General features: G+C 49.0%; 1 protein-coding gene across 22 annotated transcripts in view; it reads right to left on the reverse strand.

Moving 5' to 3' along the window:
* INPP4A (inositol polyphosphate-4-phosphatase type I A) overlaps window positions 1-18,870 on the reverse strand; it is a 132,456-nt gene that overhangs the window by 62,136 nt on the left and 51,450 nt on the right. For 18 of the 22 annotated variants that reach the window (XR_011503864.1, XR_006529494.2, XR_011503862.1 and 15 more), the window contains exon 2: window positions 181-251. The exons of 1 other annotated variant lie outside the window; for it this stretch is intronic. The gene's annotated coding sequence lies outside the window, so the exon portion shown is untranslated. Of the gene's footprint in view, window positions 1-180; window positions 252-9,503; window positions 9,575-18,567; window positions 18,627-18,870 lie in introns of those variants that run through there. 3 more of the 22 variants (XM_070511680.1, XM_070511678.1, XM_070511676.1) reach the window with 3 other exon arrangements.

Consider the following 18,870-nt stretch of genomic DNA (forward strand, 5'->3'; position numbering starts at 1 on the left):
CTCTAGAAGGAACCAAGCTCCAGAAGTTAAGAAAACTAGACTGAGCAATAGGCTGGATTCAAACGCCCCTCTCGAAGGTCTCCATATATCCAGACACCCCTGTCTTCTCAAGTGTGTCAACACCTTTGCACCTGACGGGCCTGTGTTCCTGCCCTTGAGTTAATTCACCCAGCAACTTACTGGACATGTTTGTTCTCGGACCAGTAGGGACACGTGGCATTTCTTCATAGAAGGATGCCCAGATCCATCATCTAAAAACGGAAAATTATAAACTTAACAAGCTGGTCAAACATGAAGTGCTTGAGAATGTATATTATAAGGCCTGCGTTATAATTTCAATGCTTAGACATTTGGGGAAGCCAAGAGCTACTACATTTCCCTGAGTTCCACACACCAATCTAAGCTTCTGGCTCAAAAACAAAGATTTTGGGGCTGGCCCCGTGGCCTACTGGTTGTTTGGTGCACTTCACTTCGGTGGCCTGGGTTCAGTTCTGGGCACAGACCTACACCACTCATTAGCAGCCACGCTGTAGCAGTGACCCACATACAAAACAGAGAAAGACTGGCACAGATGTTAGCTCAGGGCAAATCTTCTTCATCTTCAAAAAAAAAAAACCACAAAGGTTTTGCTCAAAGCCCAAAAGAATGAGAAACAGAAAGTGAACATTCCTAGTCTCCCTTTGGGGGTGATCCAGCAGAACCTGGGCCAGCCCCACAGAGCTTACTGGGCAGCTAGGATGTGGTTTAGGGAAAACGAAGAGATAAGAATCTGAGTGCCAGTCTTCCCGCTCACAAACATCAGGCCCTGGGAGAAGTTGCTGGGCCCAGTGGAGGCCCTGCTTTTTGAGGCTAGTTGCACCCATCTCACGGGGCTGCAGGGAGAACCAAATGTGCAAGAACGGGAGTGGGCTCTGCAAACTCCACCAGTCTCCTACACCCCTGCTGATGCTGCCTGTCCCCCGCACCCTCTGGGGAGCAGGGCACCCAGGCGCTGACTCAGTCCCAGCATCGCTGGGGGACATGTGGGCAGACCTCAGTGCCCAGCGCACAAGCATCTGAAGCTGCTGGGGCCTGGGCTACAGTGTAGATGACCGGATAAACAGTCTCCTGTGCAGACTGTGCTCCTACACGTCCCTGGGGGGCACCCAGGGACCTCTGGCCTGGCACCTCAGTAGAGAGGGCAGGGGCCTGGGTAGGCATTCACAGAAGTCACCAAGGGAAAGACTCACCAGTTTGCTGACATCAAAAGGCATACAAATCAAAAAGATGGAAGGAAATGGGAAGAAACTAGGAAATGACTTGCAGTACTAATACCTGTATTTTACAGTAGTCCTTGTACAAACTAACAAAAAACTCTAACAATGCCAGCAGCAAAAGGTATGAATTCATAAAAGAGGAATACATGTGGTAAACATTCTGGAAATGTAGCCAAACCCATTCACAATAATTAAAGAAATGCTAAATACACCTATAATCACCTAAAGGAGGCCTCCAAAAGAGGTTTGTTTGTTCTTCTAATGAGAATATGCTTTGTTGGCAGACCTAGAGGAAACTCTATATCAACATCGTTGATAACATTTCAGAGTGGAACAACCACTTCAGAAAGCAATTTGACATTACTTATCAAAATTTGTACACAATAACAAAATTCTTGCCAATAGTCCAAAGATGATTACTTTAGCACTACTTATAATGACAAACCCTGGAACCAATCTAAATGCTCAGCTACAGGTAAGTACCTTCGGTAACAGCTCTAAGACACACTATTACATGGCTGTTAAAGTGATCACAATAAAGCCAATAAATATTGAAAAGTTCTTCAACCTCATGAGTCATCAGTAAAAGGCTAATTATAACCATGAGATCCCTCTGCACACTCACTAGAATAGTTAAAATGAAAAAGACAGAGAATCCCAAGGGTTGACAAGGATGTGGAATAAACGGAACACTGATACACTGCTAGTGGGGTGTAAAATGGTACAGCCACATCTACTGAGGCTGAACACATACCTACCCTGTGACCTGGTATTAATTCAGAGCGGAATTGCTAACAGAAGTGCATACTTATGCTCACCCAAAAAAGGTGTAAAGAACATTCAGAGCAGGATTCACAGCAGTCAAAAGCTAGAAACAAGCCAAATGCCCATCAACAGTGGAATGGACAAAGCAACACAGATGACTCTTAGAGACGACGTCAAGGGCAAAAGTCAGACACACGAGAGCATTTTCTAGGCAATTCCATTTCTATGAAGGTCAAGCACAGGCCAAACAAGTCTGTGGTGTCAGACGTCAGGAGAGTGGCATCTTTGGGGGGTGAGCACCGACTGGGGAGGGCAGCGGGGGGGGGGGGGTTGTGGGGCTCTGGCGATGTCTGTCTCCTGATCTGGGTGCTGGTTCCATAAGTGAATTCACTGTGTGAAAATGCATCGAGCTGTACATGACTGATTTTTATACCTCAATAAAAAGTTTAATTTTTTAATGACTATAATAAAGACAAGATAGCATGAAAAAATATTCACGTCAGTTCTGCATCATGCATATTTTTAACGAAATATTCCTCTCCCTGCTTACAGTCATTTAAAAAGATACAACACAGAGGCAAGGAGACCACATCAAGATGACGGCCATGTCTGGGGGTGTGCCCATGGGGAAGTGTTTCCTTACTTAGCTTACTGCCATCCTCTCACGTCACTGAAAGTTGCACCCTGTGCTGACCAGAGACAGACACGGCCCCCTGGGTATGAATTAACTCCAGGAAGGAGCTCTTCTCTCTTGACCCTTTTCCCAGCGTGTCTCCAGCATTCCATCGCCCTGCCTGGCTGCCCTGCTCAGCTTGTTAGTGAGGCCGCAGTCACCCCCTATCGCTGGGGTCAGTGGAGACATGCCACCAACAGAGGGCAACAGCTGTACTCTGCCATCTTGCTAGCCCAAGGGAGGCTCCTGAACCCCCTTCCTTTCCCTACCCTTCCTCCTCCCCTTGCAGGGTCCCTGCCCACTCCACCCGCCTGCCCCTTCCCCGGTGGAAGCATAGGCATGATGAGGTTCTGGGGATAGAAATGCTTTAAGGGGAACATCTACAGACTAATTTTACACTTGACAGAGTCCACAGATCAGAGAAGCTTTTAGGTCAGAAGGACCTTAGAAGCCACTTCATGGTTATTTGGGGGAATTTAATTAAGATCTGCAAATTTAAGTCATCAAGACCCAGAACAGAAAGCTAATTTGCACAGCTGAATTCGATTTTCTTTATTAGTCTCATTAATTTAAGGTAATTCGCCAAGGATTCTTATATTCCCAAGGTCCCTCTTTTGCCATTTGAAGACCAGAGCTCATCAGGAAGAAAAACTACACGTAAAGAGGACAGAGAGCGTGTGGGAGTTTAGGGGAATGGCATTTTTTTCTTGGGGGCAAGAAGAAAGAAGGAAGCTCCTCTCCCCACTCTGTGAGGGACCTGTGACCTCCTTTGACAAGAGAACACAGGTCATCAAATCGACAGCAAACCCAATAATGTTCCTTCCACCTGTGTGGGGGCAGGAGAGATGGTGATGGAAGGGAGCATAAGCAAGATGGAGAGGAATTATGTTCACACAGGTTCACGGGATTAGTGAGGGCTGGCAATGACTGTCGGCAGCCTCTCAAGGAACCAGTCTTGGGAAAGGTCTGCCTGCCCTCCTCCTCCACAGAACAAGGAATCTCAGGCCTGGGAAGGGTTTTGGAGGCCCCTCCGGCTCAGTGACCTCTCAGGGCTGCTGAGCTGGAGTTAGCTGGGAGGGACTAACCACAGAGCTCCACTTTTATCTGTCTTATACACTGGGGTCCTCGCGAAAATAATCTTAAAAAGGAGTTGCACAGATGAGGTCACTGACATCCAAACAGGGTGACTTTCTCAAGGTCACGTGGAGACAAAGGATGAAGTATCAGAACCGACCCAAAGCAAAAAGCCCAAACACAACTGGAGCCGCTCTCCCCGCCCCCAGCCCAGGCCACCCCACGGCTGTGGGGTGGGCAGCAAGGGGGCTAAGAGTAAATCTTCCCCGGCCTCCGCTCTCCAAGCTCCGGCAGCACAAGAGAGAAAGTCAGATGGAAGGCTGGAGTGAGTCAGAGTGTGAGGCAGCCCTGCGGAGGAGGCTACGTCGGGAGTCAGAAAGAGGAAGAGTTTTCTCCCAAAACCCCAAGTCCGGGATAGCCACAATCGCTGATCGACGCGGCGTCACACTGCTCACCGGCACCGAAAACCTCCACTAGTAACAACCCAGAGACAGCTGCCCCTAGCGCCTGCAGCCTGTCCTGGGACGGCCTTTCCTCCCCGAGGCTGCGGACATGGCCACCCATCTGTGCCTCACAATAAGGCACCTCTCGTGTGACCGTGGGAGGACTGGCTGGGCACCTTGTGTCTCACGAGTGTGGGACTTAAACTCCTTGCTTCTTCCATATCCTCCTGGTGCCTAGTTCCAGCCTAAACACAGACCTGGGGTCTAACAAACACCCACTGAGCAGACAAACCGTCAGCGTCTGTGGCCGCCTACACTTGCTCACCGGGGCCTGGCTTTGTCCTTCTTCCAGGCACACTGACAGGTGACTCTCTCCAGCCCCTTCCAGTTCGGTGAAGTTGTGTGACACAGTGCAGAAGGGATGCACACCAGCTTAGATGGAGATAGGAAAACCACTCACAGGATCCTCTGACCCTCTCTCACCCCCAGATTCCTGGCTGGATGCAGGGGATGGAATGGTTAATTCAAGGCCCCATGGTAAGGTGGAGTCACTGGATGGAAGGAAACTAGGTCCCTGAGACTACATGGAGCAGAGTCCTCGCTCCCTGCCCCTCCTCCACATACAACCTACACTGAGCTTAACTTGCGTAAGAAATAAACTTTTGTTGTGTGAAGCCACTGAGATTAGGGACTTGGTTGTTATAGCAGTTAACATTAGTTACCTTGACTAAAGTCGCACATACCAGGCACTCAATAAACGGTTATGATGAGAATAAAAATTATAACCACCAGTTAAACTTACTGCACAATGCTTGGGAAAGAACGATGCTTTGCTCTCCGAACGAGGTACGCTCAGCTCATGAGAAAGGAAGACACAGGGGCAGGGAGACTACTGCCAGGATCCAGGAAATGGGAAGAGCACAGAGAAGTGAAAAATCCACTTCAGCAGGCAGTCAACCAGACAAATCTTTTGCCCTCTCTTTAACTCTGGGTCGAGCCAGTCACCCCAATATCTCCTGGCTAGGCCTGGGCCTCACCACCCAGACACACTCTCTGGTGGAAGCTGGCCTCAATGCCGAGAAAGCAGGTGCTTTGAGGCAACCCTAGTGTTGCCGATCCAACCCAGAGAGAAACAGACACATCTCTACCACATGGCACCCAAATCAGCCTCTGTTCCCATGGCCCCCTAGAGCCCGCTGGGAATTGAGGCTACCCAGGGCTTCACCCAGACCTGCTCTGCACCCAACAGGGGCTTTGGGACCTTTTGGGATTCGGGGCCACCAATTCCTTGAAGCCTAGCAAATAAGAGAATGACAACAACTCCAGGACGCAGGCCCAAACCTGGGGTGGGGTGGGGTGCAGCTGCGGATGGCGAAAACTGGACCAGAGCCAAGGTGGCTGTGGTAACAGGGATGGGTAAGTGTCTCCAGATGAACAGAAACAGCATCTCCAGAACGACCAGAGGCAAGGGTGACCAGCAAACCAGAGGCTCCACGTCAGGGAAAAGGCAGCACGGCTCGTGTGCAGGCTCAGTACACTCACTGTCAACCGCTCACATCCTGCTCCCTGCATCTGCCCAGGCCAGTCACCAGCAAAGGAAGATGTGGCACATAGGCAAGGACCAGGAAGGCCTGGATTCTAAATATTTCAGAACAATAGCCAATGGCAGCAGAAAATCTCTCCGGCTTATATGTGGAATGAATGAATGCATGTGTGCCTCTGCCTGACAACTCAAAAATTTAAATGCTATGAATCAACTTTCGATGCAAAGAAAATGACAGAATGGCTGTGGACAGAGGAATGGCTACTAGGGTGAGGAGAACACACTAAAATCCATTCTTCCTTAAATAAGACAGACTTGAGAATGCTGCCAAGAAGGGTTAAAGCAGAGAACGTGAACGAAGGACACCGCCATCGGATGCAGAGCAGAGAGGGGTTGTGGGGTGGGAATGAGTCACGAAAAGCAGAACGAAGGGATAGGTTCTGGGAGGCAGGCAGAGTTAGGCCTTCCTTTATTTTAATTTGCCTACTTTCGGGACTTCTTCACCCATTGGGTGCTCCAGCCCTCTGTGCCCCTCCCCACCCTAAAAGGCCTGAGAATAGTGGAAGCAAGCAGTCCTTTCATTTTTTTCTGCTTCAAACAAGCCAACCGCCTAGGAAAGATCTTAATCTTTGAAGCAAAGTCAAATATGTCTCCCGACCACAAAAAGCAAGGAATGCTGCCTGCCTCGAAGGCTCAGATATTCACTGGGCAGGAAAGGCCAGACGCCCCAGGAACAAAGACAAGGGTGGAGGGCACCTGGGCAGCTCGAGGGAAGGGGAACAGAGGGAAGGCCTTGGTCTTGGCCCTCCTATGCTCTGGCCCCAAGCCCAGCAGGCCCGGGACACTCTGTCCAGAGGGCTCTCAACACCTGCCTTCTGAGGCCTGGACCCTTGCGTCAACCTGCAGAGGCCCAGAGCTGCTAGTTAGTGGAGTCCAGGCACCTGCTCAGTTAAAGTCACTCAGATCCCTCCTCCTCTACAAGTGACTGTGCAAGAGCTACTGAGCTTCTCTCTGCCTCAGTTTCACAATCTGTAAAACAGGAATAACAACACCTACTCACTGGCATGCACTGAGGGGCAGGCACACATGTAAAGAAACATGTACGACACCCACGAGAGCCTGGTGCACAGAGGTGGCAGATATGCGAGTCTCTCTCCCTGGCTTTCCCTAACCCGCCACGCACCTAGTCCCACACTGCACTTGTTGTTTTGTTGTGTGTGAGGAAGATTGGCCCTGAGCTAACATTCCATGCCAAACTTCCTCTATCTCGTATGTGGGTTGTCACCACAGCTGGCTTGACAAGCGGTGTATAGGTCCGAGCCTGGGATCCGAATCCCAGCTGCGAAAGCAGAGCGCAGGAACCCAACCACTATGCCATGGGGCGGGCCGGGCGGAGCCATGTTCCCTTTCAAGGCCTTGGTTTCCTCACGGGTAAAATGAGGATCCACCTGCTCCTGGAAGGAATCCACAGCCCCCCAGTCAGAGAAGAGAGGGTGGAAGGAGATCCCGTCGCAGCCCCCAAGAGAAGAAAGGTGGCTGCTCTGTGTCTGGGGACCGGAGGTCCATTAGGATCCTGTTCTTAAGAGGTGGCACCAAGTTCCCCCTGGGCTGGAGAAAGCCTGTAGGGAGGCCCACTTCCTCCCTCCCCTTCGGAGCGGGACCCAGCTCTCTCTTACTTCCTGCATCTGCAGAGGGCCTCGGGCCAGGAGAGAGAAGTTCATTTTGAGTAAAGCTCCAACCCAGAACACTGCCCAACGCAGTCTAAATGCAGGAAAGAAATGTGCCTAAGAAAGCCAAGCCCGGGAAGATAAGAATGTGCCACAGCTGGTGTACATTCTCACCTGCAGAGACAAAGGACGCAACAACCCAACCCAGGGCCCCACTCGGCCTCTGCTCAGCAGGAGACATTCAATCTTTACCTCCTGCTTCCTGTGTCCCCAAGCCCTGTTCTCTGCTTGTGACACTGAACAAGGGAAGCAGGGGCACTGGGTTCACTCAATTTAATTAACTCACCTGGCTCATTAGTTTAATGAATACGGTAGCTGATATAACATTAATGCCTTAACCCAGATGCAAATGTACATCTCCGACTCCAGTGGAGGAGTCAGGCACCTTGGGTGGGCCTGCGGATACCCCTCTAAACAACGGGCAGGGGCATGTGCCTCTGAGCAGGACAAGCCCAGAGTGTTCCAGCTCCCGCCTCAGCCCCGTGGTTTTCCGATCTCAGTCAACGGCAGAACCATCCTTCCACTCGCCCCAGCCAAGAAACAAAATCAGCAGGCTCCTGGATTCCTCCTCCTCTCACACCCGATGCATCAGGAATTCTGTCTGCTCTATATTCCCCACAGATCCAGACTTCAACCTGCCTCAGCACCCGAGACATGCCGCCTGGCTTCCGACCAATCCCTCTGCAGCCCCCTCGTCTGTCTCCACCCCACACTGGCGAGGCCCATGAACTGTTCCATCAGCGTCTTCCTCTGGCTCCCACCCTGGTCCCCTGTTGCTCAGACCTCCTGGCTGGCCGCCCTCTGTGAGGCTGCTCTTCCTCAGAGGACAACGGAGGGCAGCCCCCTCACCTCCTACCTAAAAACCACAGCCCAGCCCCTTGTGGCTCATCTACAGTCCATGAAACTTCAGGGGATTTTCTGTAGGAACTAGTTTGAAAGTAAGTCGCCCTGAAAAAAGTGATTAAAAGTGTTTGTGCTGAGCAACACGGGTGCCAACCCCGGGCCTGGGCGCTCAGATCTGAGGGACGAGAAAGACGTGTTACTAATAAGCAGATGTGACGTGAGGGAAGTGCGAGCAGCAGCTGCAGGTGGGAGGGTCCTCTGGCCCCCTCTGCTAGAACAAGCCTTCCCACACCCCCACTTCAGCCGCTTTCCTCAAGCACCTGCTCTTTCTTGCTTCTACACTGCATGCTGTTGTTCTCTATAAACTGACAATCTCTTCAACCAAAGTGAGGGGCTCTCAGGGACCAGGCCTTAGAGACACAAAGATGGACATGGAGGCCTGGTCAAGAAATGCATCACAAGAAATGTAACCAAAAAAACAATGGTGGACACTCTGAGGGCCACACTGGTGCTGGGGAAACCTCTTCTGAAACCCTCCCCTGTGTGATGGGCTGGCCTGCTGTTCCCTTCTTCCCAGGCAGGGGCGCCCCGGGTGGAGGCTGTTTCTTGAGGGGAATCGACCTAGTGTTCTTATATGTTACTCCTCCCACTCCCATGCACCAGGCTGCTTTTGTCATTTGATTATCACATAAGTTTCCCAGAATACCACAAACAAACAAAGAAATGGAAACACTGCACTGAGCACTGTCCACTGTAAGAGCTGCCTGTTGGTACTAAGACAACGCACACCAGTGTCAACACCGTTCTTCTCTCTCCTAGAAATCTCCATGACGCTCACAAGTCTCAGGCCTTGCTCCATTGTCAATTCAGCCACTCAAAACCCTCACATAATTAACTGAAAGTTCGCCTGTATGTTGGCCAGGAAGGCCTCCCAGTAGTACACAGAAATTTCCAAATAGGTGTGTAAAACAACCGAGGAAACCATCCTGTGTTTACCAACTCCCACTGACAATGAAGACATGCAGTTCCCAGAAGACCAACAGCCAAAGAGATGAGGACAGTGGCTTCCCTCTGACCTGTGGGTCAGCTTATCTCTGAGTGGGGCTTCATAAAGACCCCCCAGGCAATGAAAGAAGCTGTCATCGCAGATCCAGATGCACCCACCCCCAGGGCACTTACTCCAAGCTTGGTTCCAGGAGATGCAGCTAGAAGAACTCTCTGGCTCCTCCAGGGCTAGGTAGGGACTCTAAGCCCCAACACTGGGCTGGGTGTGCCCCATTCATTGCCTGAGTCTGTTCTTTCACTTCCCTTTTCTATTCCCATCCAAACCCAAGGCTGTAAAGCCTGGCCGGTGCCTGCTTCTACCTCCCCCTACCCAGAGCTGGCCACCTGGGAGCTGGACCCTGACCTCCTCCAGCGACCACCCCAGACTCTGCTTCTCTCCTCCGCCTGCCTTTGGGAGGGGTCTGTCCTTTCAACTAAGGGAATGGAGTGTAAGTGTGGCCACAGCTGCTCAAGGCTCCTTGGGCTCACAGTGCAAAGAGGGGGGGTGCCCTCCCAGGGGCGGTGGCTCACACCCCAGATACAGAACTCCCTCTGCATATTGCTCTGACAGTGTTTCCATCCCCTCAGACCTTGGGGGTTCAGTGACGAGGCTGTCACAGTTAGGGCAGATTCTGGGTACTCCTGCTATCCAAGCCAAAACACTGTACTTGACAGCCAGGACACTTATGCTGCAGGTTGGAAAACCCAGTTCAGATGAGTTTAAGCAAAAAGCCATGTTTGCCATAAGGGTTCTGGACTGACTTACAAAACTTGAGCAGGAATATGGCTGAGCTGGCCCTGTACCCCAATGCCTGCAGCACAGACAACTCTTCTCAGCTCTGCTCTGCTCACCCATATCATTCTCCCTCCTCCCTGCAAATGAACCTGTGCACATGGTGGCGTCAAGGCAGCCGACAGCCCCCAACTTTAAACTCTCCAGCTCTAGCCACTGAAGAGGGCGAATGCATGGATTCTGAGTCTCCCGTCCACTTCTCCGTGGAAGGTAATCCAAGAGACTAACCTGGGCCAGGTGCCCTCAGCCGGACAGCTGGGGTCACATCGCGGCATGCATGCTCCCATGAGAACCATGAGCTTGGTGGGGCAGAGTTCCCACAAAAAGAGTCAGCGGGGAGGCTGGAAAGAACCATCTCAATTCATCACAACTTGTAGCAGCCAAAAGAAGAGATCTTATAGCAAATCTTTCTTATACTTCAAAGAGAGAAGGCAAAGAACTCCCAGAGTTAACTAAATCTTCTTTATATTGTTTAAAATAGGCAATATAAACATAAAATTAAGTATAAACTCTTTTTCTTTGGAGCTCTTAAATTACTATAAAACTAAAAGGATTTATAAATTAACGACAAACAAAATTTCAACACAAATGAACTCACATTTACATTAATTTAACCAGAAATGCCCACAATGGCCACTTTAGTCCACCCAGCAGCTATTTTGTCAAAATAACAGTGGCCAGCAGCCACCATTCCCCACAAAAGTGAGTTGTCGAGGAGGGCAGAGGAGCAGAGATGCGGCAACACCTCCCTGGACTGTGAACAGGGAGTCTACGGATCCCAGACGGCAGGGCCCTCCAACATGTTTAGCTCTTTTGCATGAAATCAAGAGTTACAGGAAAACAGTGCAAAACACAGCTTTATGGCTCGCTGTGTAAAAATGCAAGACTGAAAACGCCAATTACCTTCCTTGAGTCCCCTCAGTGGAGTGGTCACTCTGCGGGCCATGGTAGGTGCAAACTCAAGCTGCTGCCCCTGACGCTTCCTTTGTGAAGAGCAGCCTTCTGTCTTTCCCACCCATCACTCATCCCCTCAGTCTACTTACAGCGTCATGCTCCTCCTCGACTTAATCAACATCTGCTGTGGATTCATGTAAAGGACCAAATTTCTCATCATGCTTCCAACCCATGGGAGAAGGTCAAGAGAGGAGGAGACCAAGAACCGCCCAGCCCAAGATGCCTTCTGGCCACTCAACCTGCCTCATCTGATCTCCACGCATAGGAACACCTTGTCTAGAGATCTTCTCAGGTAGAAAACCTCACTGGAGGAGTATGAGGTGAGCAATGACAACATGGCTCACAAATGCCATCCACATCCACACCCCCTGGCTTGCTCAGTCCTCGTGCCTCATTTCTGGGTGGTAGTTTCACAGATAGGAGCCAGGCTCACAAGAGTAGAGGTGCTCTTGAGGGCCATGAGCTACAGAGGGAAGTCAGAACCCAAAAACAGGCCTTACTAGTCCAAAACTCTTTCCAGCAGGCAAAACAGAGCACAGGGCACGTTAAATCAAGCTACGACCAAATGCTAATAGAAAGCACACTCTTTTTCACTTGTAGAGTTCATTTTTTTAAGCACTTTCACATATCTTATTTTAATCTAACAAGGTTTATTAGAATATTATTTTCTGCCTGCCATCCCTTTTCAGGACCCCCTAAAAGAAAACATCTCAGATCCAAGACACACTAAACAATATTTCCCTCTCCACCCCACGCACACTACAAGTGCCCCTCAGGTTCCTCAGTCTCTGACCTAATCTCCAGCTCTCACATTAAGCAACACGAGACACCAGAGAGGAAATGGCTCCTCCAGAGAAGGCACAAGAGAGAACTTTAGGATGGCAGCAGCTTCTTTTCTTGCATCATTCGTGTTTGACTTCCTTTCCTAAGCTGAAATTAAGCACCTTGAAATATTTTCATCAAAATATTTCAAAATAAAATTTTAAAAAACACAAAAATTTGTGAACAGGATAAACAGACACAACCTAGTCAAAAATACCAACTAATACGAAAGTAAAAAGTATGTACATAATGTTCTGAATTTCTGATGGTGGAGATAGTGCTTATATAAATACTGTATATTTCAACGGGAAGGTGGAATGGGAAACGTACCCACCCCTGAACCAGCAAGTCATGACTCAGGACCTAGTTTCTATGGTGACTTGTTAACCCCATTAGCAGGGGTTCCTCTGCTCTTTTTGTATGACTACTTTGTGTTTTTTTTGTCATTCCGTTCTCTTTACGATTTCCAACAGGTTTTACTCATTCTGTGGAATATCGTGGTTTAATAAGTGAAGACTGTGTCAAGGTGCTTTGGGAAACAGTTACCACCTTGTCCCCCAGTTCACACTGGTGACACACACCCCACAATTCAGCAACAAAATAAGCATCCTCCCTCTCCTTATAAAGACTCCCACGTCCTCTCTCAGGTTTGTCAAGGGAAGCACTGCAGGGAAAGTGAGCCACTTGGGCAGTGGATGGACACACAAAAACGGCAGGTCCAATGTGAGGAAACACAGACCTTGACCAAGGTCAGCCTACTAAGGCGACCTACAGTCCCAAGGACCTGTCTGGCACCTTTTCACAAACCTAACAGCAAAGTGCACTCTTGGAGGGGAAGCTGGGCCCCCACACCGGCTCCCAGAGGGGTTGGTCAGATATGGGCACAGTGCTGCCAAAGCCTTTTCAGAATGGGGAGCTCCGCGTTCTGGTTTATGTGAGGTCAGTGAGCAACCGTGAAGCCAGGCTTTGGTTTTGTGTACTAGAAAACAAATTATTAGTGCAGTACTTCAATACCCAAGCAACTTTCAAAACTCCATGCTAATGGAGGTTTGGGAAAAGAGATCCAGCTCCTAGGGCTTATCGAGTAAGATGGCCTCAGGCTTACTTCATGTTCTGGCACCTGTGTGCTGGCATCGCATCATGCAGTTTCCAATCCAGCCAAACCCCTCGCTGTCCTCACCCCAGCTCCTTCAGAGGATGGTGCGTGGGCCTGAAGAGGCACTTACAGCTTCTCTCCAAATACGTTATTTCCTTCTAGACTACCACTGACAGAGCAGGACTGACAATAATTTGAAAGTTCCAGGGGCTTCAGAAGACTTGAGTTGGGTGGGTTCACTTTACTTTCATAATCACCAGGAAGGTTTGTTTTCTAATTCAAAAGTGTCAAAGTTGGATTCATGAGAGAATATAAAATTTTCTGAGCAGCAACACAATTCCATAAAGGGCAATAAGTGCAAAGCAACCACCACAGATCAATGAAATGCCAGGAAGACAACGCTATTTCTGGAACAAGGCAGTGCACCAGGAGACTGGAGCCAATCTGCCCAAGGCCTCAGTGGGCAGCACCCAACTAGTCCAATTTTAGCTTCCACACCAACAAACCAGCATCGGGGAGTGAAGCCTTGGTCTTCTACGTACCTCAGAAACATAAAGTGGGTCGCACATTTTGCAAGCTTTACTATATGTAAATCTCTGGCAAAGTGGTATACCATCTGCTTACTTTAGCTGCAAAACTGGAATACCGTTTTAACCAGTCACTGTTGGGTGCACCACGTAGAGGAGACTCAAAGGACTTCAGTGTTCCACATTCTCACATAAAAATAAAAAGCAAGCAGTCCTGACTTTTACATGAGACCTCTCTAGACAGAGAGTTGTAGAGCTTCAGCTACTCAGTTGTGTTGGTTTCGGGGTTTTTTTTAGGCTGTTGTGTTGTTTTGTTTTTCTTTTTTCTCTCCAAGGACGTGATGTGATAGCACCAATATCAGAAACCAGCTCTGGCTAACCGGCTGGGAGGTTAGACTGGGACGAAGGAGAGAGTCCTTTCTTTCCCTTATCTCATCTGTGCATCTGTGCAAGGAGGAGAGGACACGGCCAAACCGGAGAAGTCAGGATACCTCCCCAGGACGCCCTCCCAGTCAGCCGTTCCCAATCCTTCCCTCCCAGTGGGGCCCTGTCAGAGCTGAGGTGGGGTGAGGGGGCAGAAGTGAGGAGGGGTCCCATGGCTCCACCACTAATCAGTGTTTCCCCTTCACAGGTAGCCTCTCACAGGGTGGTCTGGAGTGTCCTCCTGATCAGGGCAAAGAGAACCCTCACAGGAGGCCTTCCAGGGGCCTCTCCCATGGTAGCCTGACCACACACAGCTCTTATTGCAAAGCTGACAGTGCCAGGAATGATGAAAACCCAAGAAAAGCAATTTAAAAAGAGAGTCACTAGAGTGATTCTGAGGCCCATGTATCTCTTCAGACGGTGCTCAAAGCTGCCCAGCAGTGCTGCAAGTGAGGGAGCTCAACTAGGCAGGGAGAGGCACTATCTGACACTCAGTGTCCTCACACTTAACAGCAACATCTGCCATGGCATCTCTCCCCAACCAACAGGGAAGACCAGGCCAACATTGGAGGGACGAGGCACAGAGGACAGAGAACAGCTCTGGGGGTGTTTCTGTCCTTAGCTGGCAAGCCTGGCCCAAGGCCCTGCAAGAGTGTTCATGGGAACATGGGAACTGGAATTGTAGTTGTTCAACCATCTGTTCAACAGGTGCCAAGTCAAGTACTTACAGGGGATGCACAGGTGAGTCAGAAGTGGTCCCTGCCTGAAAGGACCCAACAGCATAACAATGAAGTAAAACATTCAGACAAGACAACACCAAGACAAAATGGAACACATGCCCCAGGCTATAAGGGAGGGGAGGAAGAAACCTTAAATCTGGCCAAAGATGATCTAGATGTAGTGTGGACAGATGTGACTTCAAAAGGTACAGGCATGCTCAGGGACAATTAATTCATGGAACAGGGAAGCCCAGTGTTCTAAGGGACAGAGAGAATGGGCTGGAGAGCCAGCACAGGGTCAATGCTGGGTAACCACTGATACCAGACCACAGAGCTGGGCTTCAGCTAGTAGGCAATGAAGAACTCTCTAGAACTTTGATTGTTCAAATAAATCTGAAAAGTCTTGGTACTCCCTTCAACTCTCCTACTGGGCTTTCGAAAACAAACCTCTTGCTTACTTGATACAAACCAGCTCAGGCCTCGTAATGCTGGGCCGGGAAGGCACCCACCACAGAACAGACAGACAGCATCTACAACCAACTCATAAAGGACAACTCTCTTGGTCCCGGCAGGTCTCCTGGGGGTTCCAAAGGTCATTTTGTCACCAGCACAACTAAACCTAAAGTCAGGACATGCTCACTAGCTCTGAAGGAAGCACTATTCAATTCTGCAAATAAAAAATAAAACCCAGCAATGCTGACAACCACAAAGTGAACTAAAACCACTTGGTAATTCAAGAGGCCAAGCAATTTCAGATCTATCAGCAAATACCTCAAGACCAGGGCCCTCCTTCACCTTTAAGTGGGCTTTCCCAGACGACCTCACTCTAACCTGTGCAGTAGGGACCGCTCACGAAAAACTGCCAGAACCATCTTCCCTTTCTTTCACTGTGGCCTTGCTCCAGAAAGATGCCTAAGCCAGTTGTGCTTTCGTTTAGAAAAAGAATGCTAACGAGTTGGGATATCTGTGTAACTATAAGAAAAATGTCAAGAGGTACTTTTGCCGTTATTTATTTTTCTCCAAAATTTTCAGCTGAGTTCTGAAAACGTAGAGAACACGTTGAGAACAAAGGCCCCCATAAAGCATCTCCCTGTCACATAACACATGTAAAATCACCATCACCAAGAGCAGTGACAGTGAAAACTAATTAAAATCTCTACTGTGCTTTCACATCTCTTTAACATTCTTGGCAGCTGGGTAATAAAGAGATCAGGGAAAGTATGCCTTCAAAATTCACCTTTCAAAAAATAAAATAAAATTTTAAATAATTCATTTTTCAAAACTTTTCCCATTTTCTACTAGAAGAAATCCGTAGAAAAACTAAAAACTGGAAGGGAGCATGTAGCAGCTACCTCCTCCAAGCCACCTCAAGGCCCCCGTTACCAGCCCACTCCAGGCCCTGCCTCCTTCCGTGCAGGCCAGGACACTAACGGGAGAGCCAGTGTGGCAGGCCTCCACCAGACGGAACGTCCTCTGGAGAACTCAGCCAGTCCCAGATATGTATCATCTAACACCCCCAGAACTATCATTCGGCCCCACTGATGTGGATCAAGGCTGCCCCAGGGAGAGAAGCTCAAGGTGTCCTGGCCTGCATGCCAGTCTATATGACACGATTCATATCTCAAGTTATACGACTACACAATAACCAGACCCCACCTGCACTGATACCATTTTAATGACTTTTTACATGATCTTTCCTTCGTCTAGTAAAAATAAGTCACATACCCACACCTTATAAATTTAGCCCTAACCCTCAACACACTGCAGCTCTTCATTGCCCATGGGTCCTGTCCCCATGCTTGCAGCCCTTCACTGCCCATGGGTCCTGTCTCCATGCTATTCTCTGAATAAAAGAAGACTACTGCTACCAGACCTTGAGAGTCCAAGAAATCTTTCTTTCAACTCCTCAGCTCGCCGAGCCCGCCTCACCATCACCAGGGTTCAGTGAGGACTACGTTCTTGAAGGGGCCAGATGCATACCCATCAGGCAAGTGTGAACACATTCACCTCTCTCCAGAATACTATACAGGAAGAAAGCAAGCACGATATATGAAGACAAATGAAGTTCTGGATCAGGCCGAGACATCCTGCATTGGGCCAAAGCTCATAAGAGCAATGCAGCTGAAAGCTCTCCCAGCATCGCTCAGTTAAGCAGTACCTGGTGCATCAGCACATTCATCAACCACAAATGAGAGGCAGAGAAATGTCATGGAAACCCAACTAACGCAGAGTCAGAGCCCTTGGGCTCTTGGTTGGCTTCCGGGTTTAATTCACCTATCAGATCTCAAGCGAATCACAAACTCTGGGCACTTGGGTGTCCCCCCTCTCCCGGATACGGCCCCCTCCCGACCCCTCACCCCCGATCTACTATGCTACACTGGTGGGATGCCCAAAATGGTCTGAATTGTGTGTACTCCTCCCTGTCATTTGCTCCTCACCACAAAGGCTGCCCCAGCCACAGGGAAAGCATCACTCCCAGTCTCAGTGAGGATGGCAAGGTTCAGAGAAGAGGGCCATCTGACCCCAAATCAGTCTGTGGACAATAGCAAGGCTGCACAGACAGCAAGCCTGTGACTTCCACTCTGGCCATCTTGCAGAGTTAGCGCAGACACTACATTTTTTCCTGAATGGCAGGCACTCAGGGGTCATGACTTCTACCATGAACTGGTACTGCTGTTGATAGGTTTTCCTTTAAATAAATGTTTTCACTTAAATTTACTACACATAATATTTTGAACTAGTTAAAGATTTAAGTATAGATCTAACTCTTCAGATGTAAGGCTTACATCTACCCCCCCAGTGGCAGACATGCCCCCTTCAGGAGACACCAGGCCTGGAGCAGAGTGCATGGAGAACCCCATCTCCACCCCTAACCACCAAACAGCACGACTCTGAGCCCAAGTCCTGGGTCACGAAGTGGGGAAGAAGTGCCCACCTTAGAAGTTTGCTGCAAATCTCAATTAAGAAAGAGTGTGTGTGAAGGCTTTGTAGATGACAAGTTACTGAGTTAAAATTAAGTGACACTAGGCCTTGCTAAGGGTCAATGAGATACAAAGCCAACAATGTCTTGAAAAGGCAGGAGTTAGAATTTAAATCTTTAAATTACACATTCTTCCCAGAGAATGACACAGCCTGAGGTTGTGAGCAGCGGGAAGTCTTCCCCAGGAATTAGATCTGGGCCTGCCAATGACATCTCCTAGACACAGTGACTCTCTGCTCAGAGCCAGGCCCAAGCTCACCCAAGACACAGACTGAGGTGGGCAGCGTGACCCCCTCACCATCCATCTGATCAATGAAGGCTGTCAATTCAGCTGAGAAACTTATTACTTCTCTAAAAAGGAGAATCCTCCCCTCCGTCCTTGAAAGGTTACAAGGGCACAATCACAAGACATTCTGAGGGGTACATGGGAACTCGCTGTCCTTTCTGCTCCATTTTGGTATGAATCTAAAAGTACTCTAAAAAATAAAGTTTACTAATGAAAAAAAAACAACTTCCTGACACCAATTCCAAGGGAGTTTTTAGCTGCTTTGCCCTAGATAGTCTAGAAAAAAAAGGAGGAAAATAAGTCATAAGAAAGCCTACAAACATATCAGTATTTAAGCCTTGTAAGGCATAAATTCTAGAGTTCAGTATTCATCAGATTTCTTGGAGCAGCATTCTGAAAAGCCCTGAAACTTCAATGAAAGTCAAGTAAATATAGCACTCTGCAAATCTTAAACGAGGCTGAATGTGAGGATTAAACCATGTATCAGAGGAAAGGTTTACACAGAGAAACTCCAAGGCAGTTCTAAAAATACCATTTGGTTATCCACCACCACTGTTTTAGGAAGAAAAACAGGGACAGGATCAAAATCCAGTGCAAACCTGGCATTTCTGGGATAACTGTGGCCATGCAACCCTGTTCCAGTGCATCGCTGTGTGCACCACCCAGACCGTAGACCCCTTCGGCAGGTTGACATCACCATTCAGACGGCTTCTGTCGACAGGCTGACCATGAAATAGATCTGAAGGGAGGCAGAGAGAAGACAATTTCCAAAACAGTCTTTTTATTTGTAATTATCGTGCGTGCTTGCACATCTATAATGTGGAGTGGGACTGCTTTCCCAGTTCCTCAGTGAGGCAGAATTGGCAGTAATGATGGCGGGGATCAAGGAGAACGTTGAGATC

The sequence above is a fragment of the Equus asinus genome, chromosome 6 (genome assembly GCF_041296235.1).
Source record: "Equus asinus isolate D_3611 breed Donkey chromosome 6, EquAss-T2T_v2, whole genome shotgun sequence".
Classification (NCBI taxonomy): Eukaryota; Metazoa; Chordata; class Mammalia; order Perissodactyla; family Equidae; genus Equus; species Equus asinus.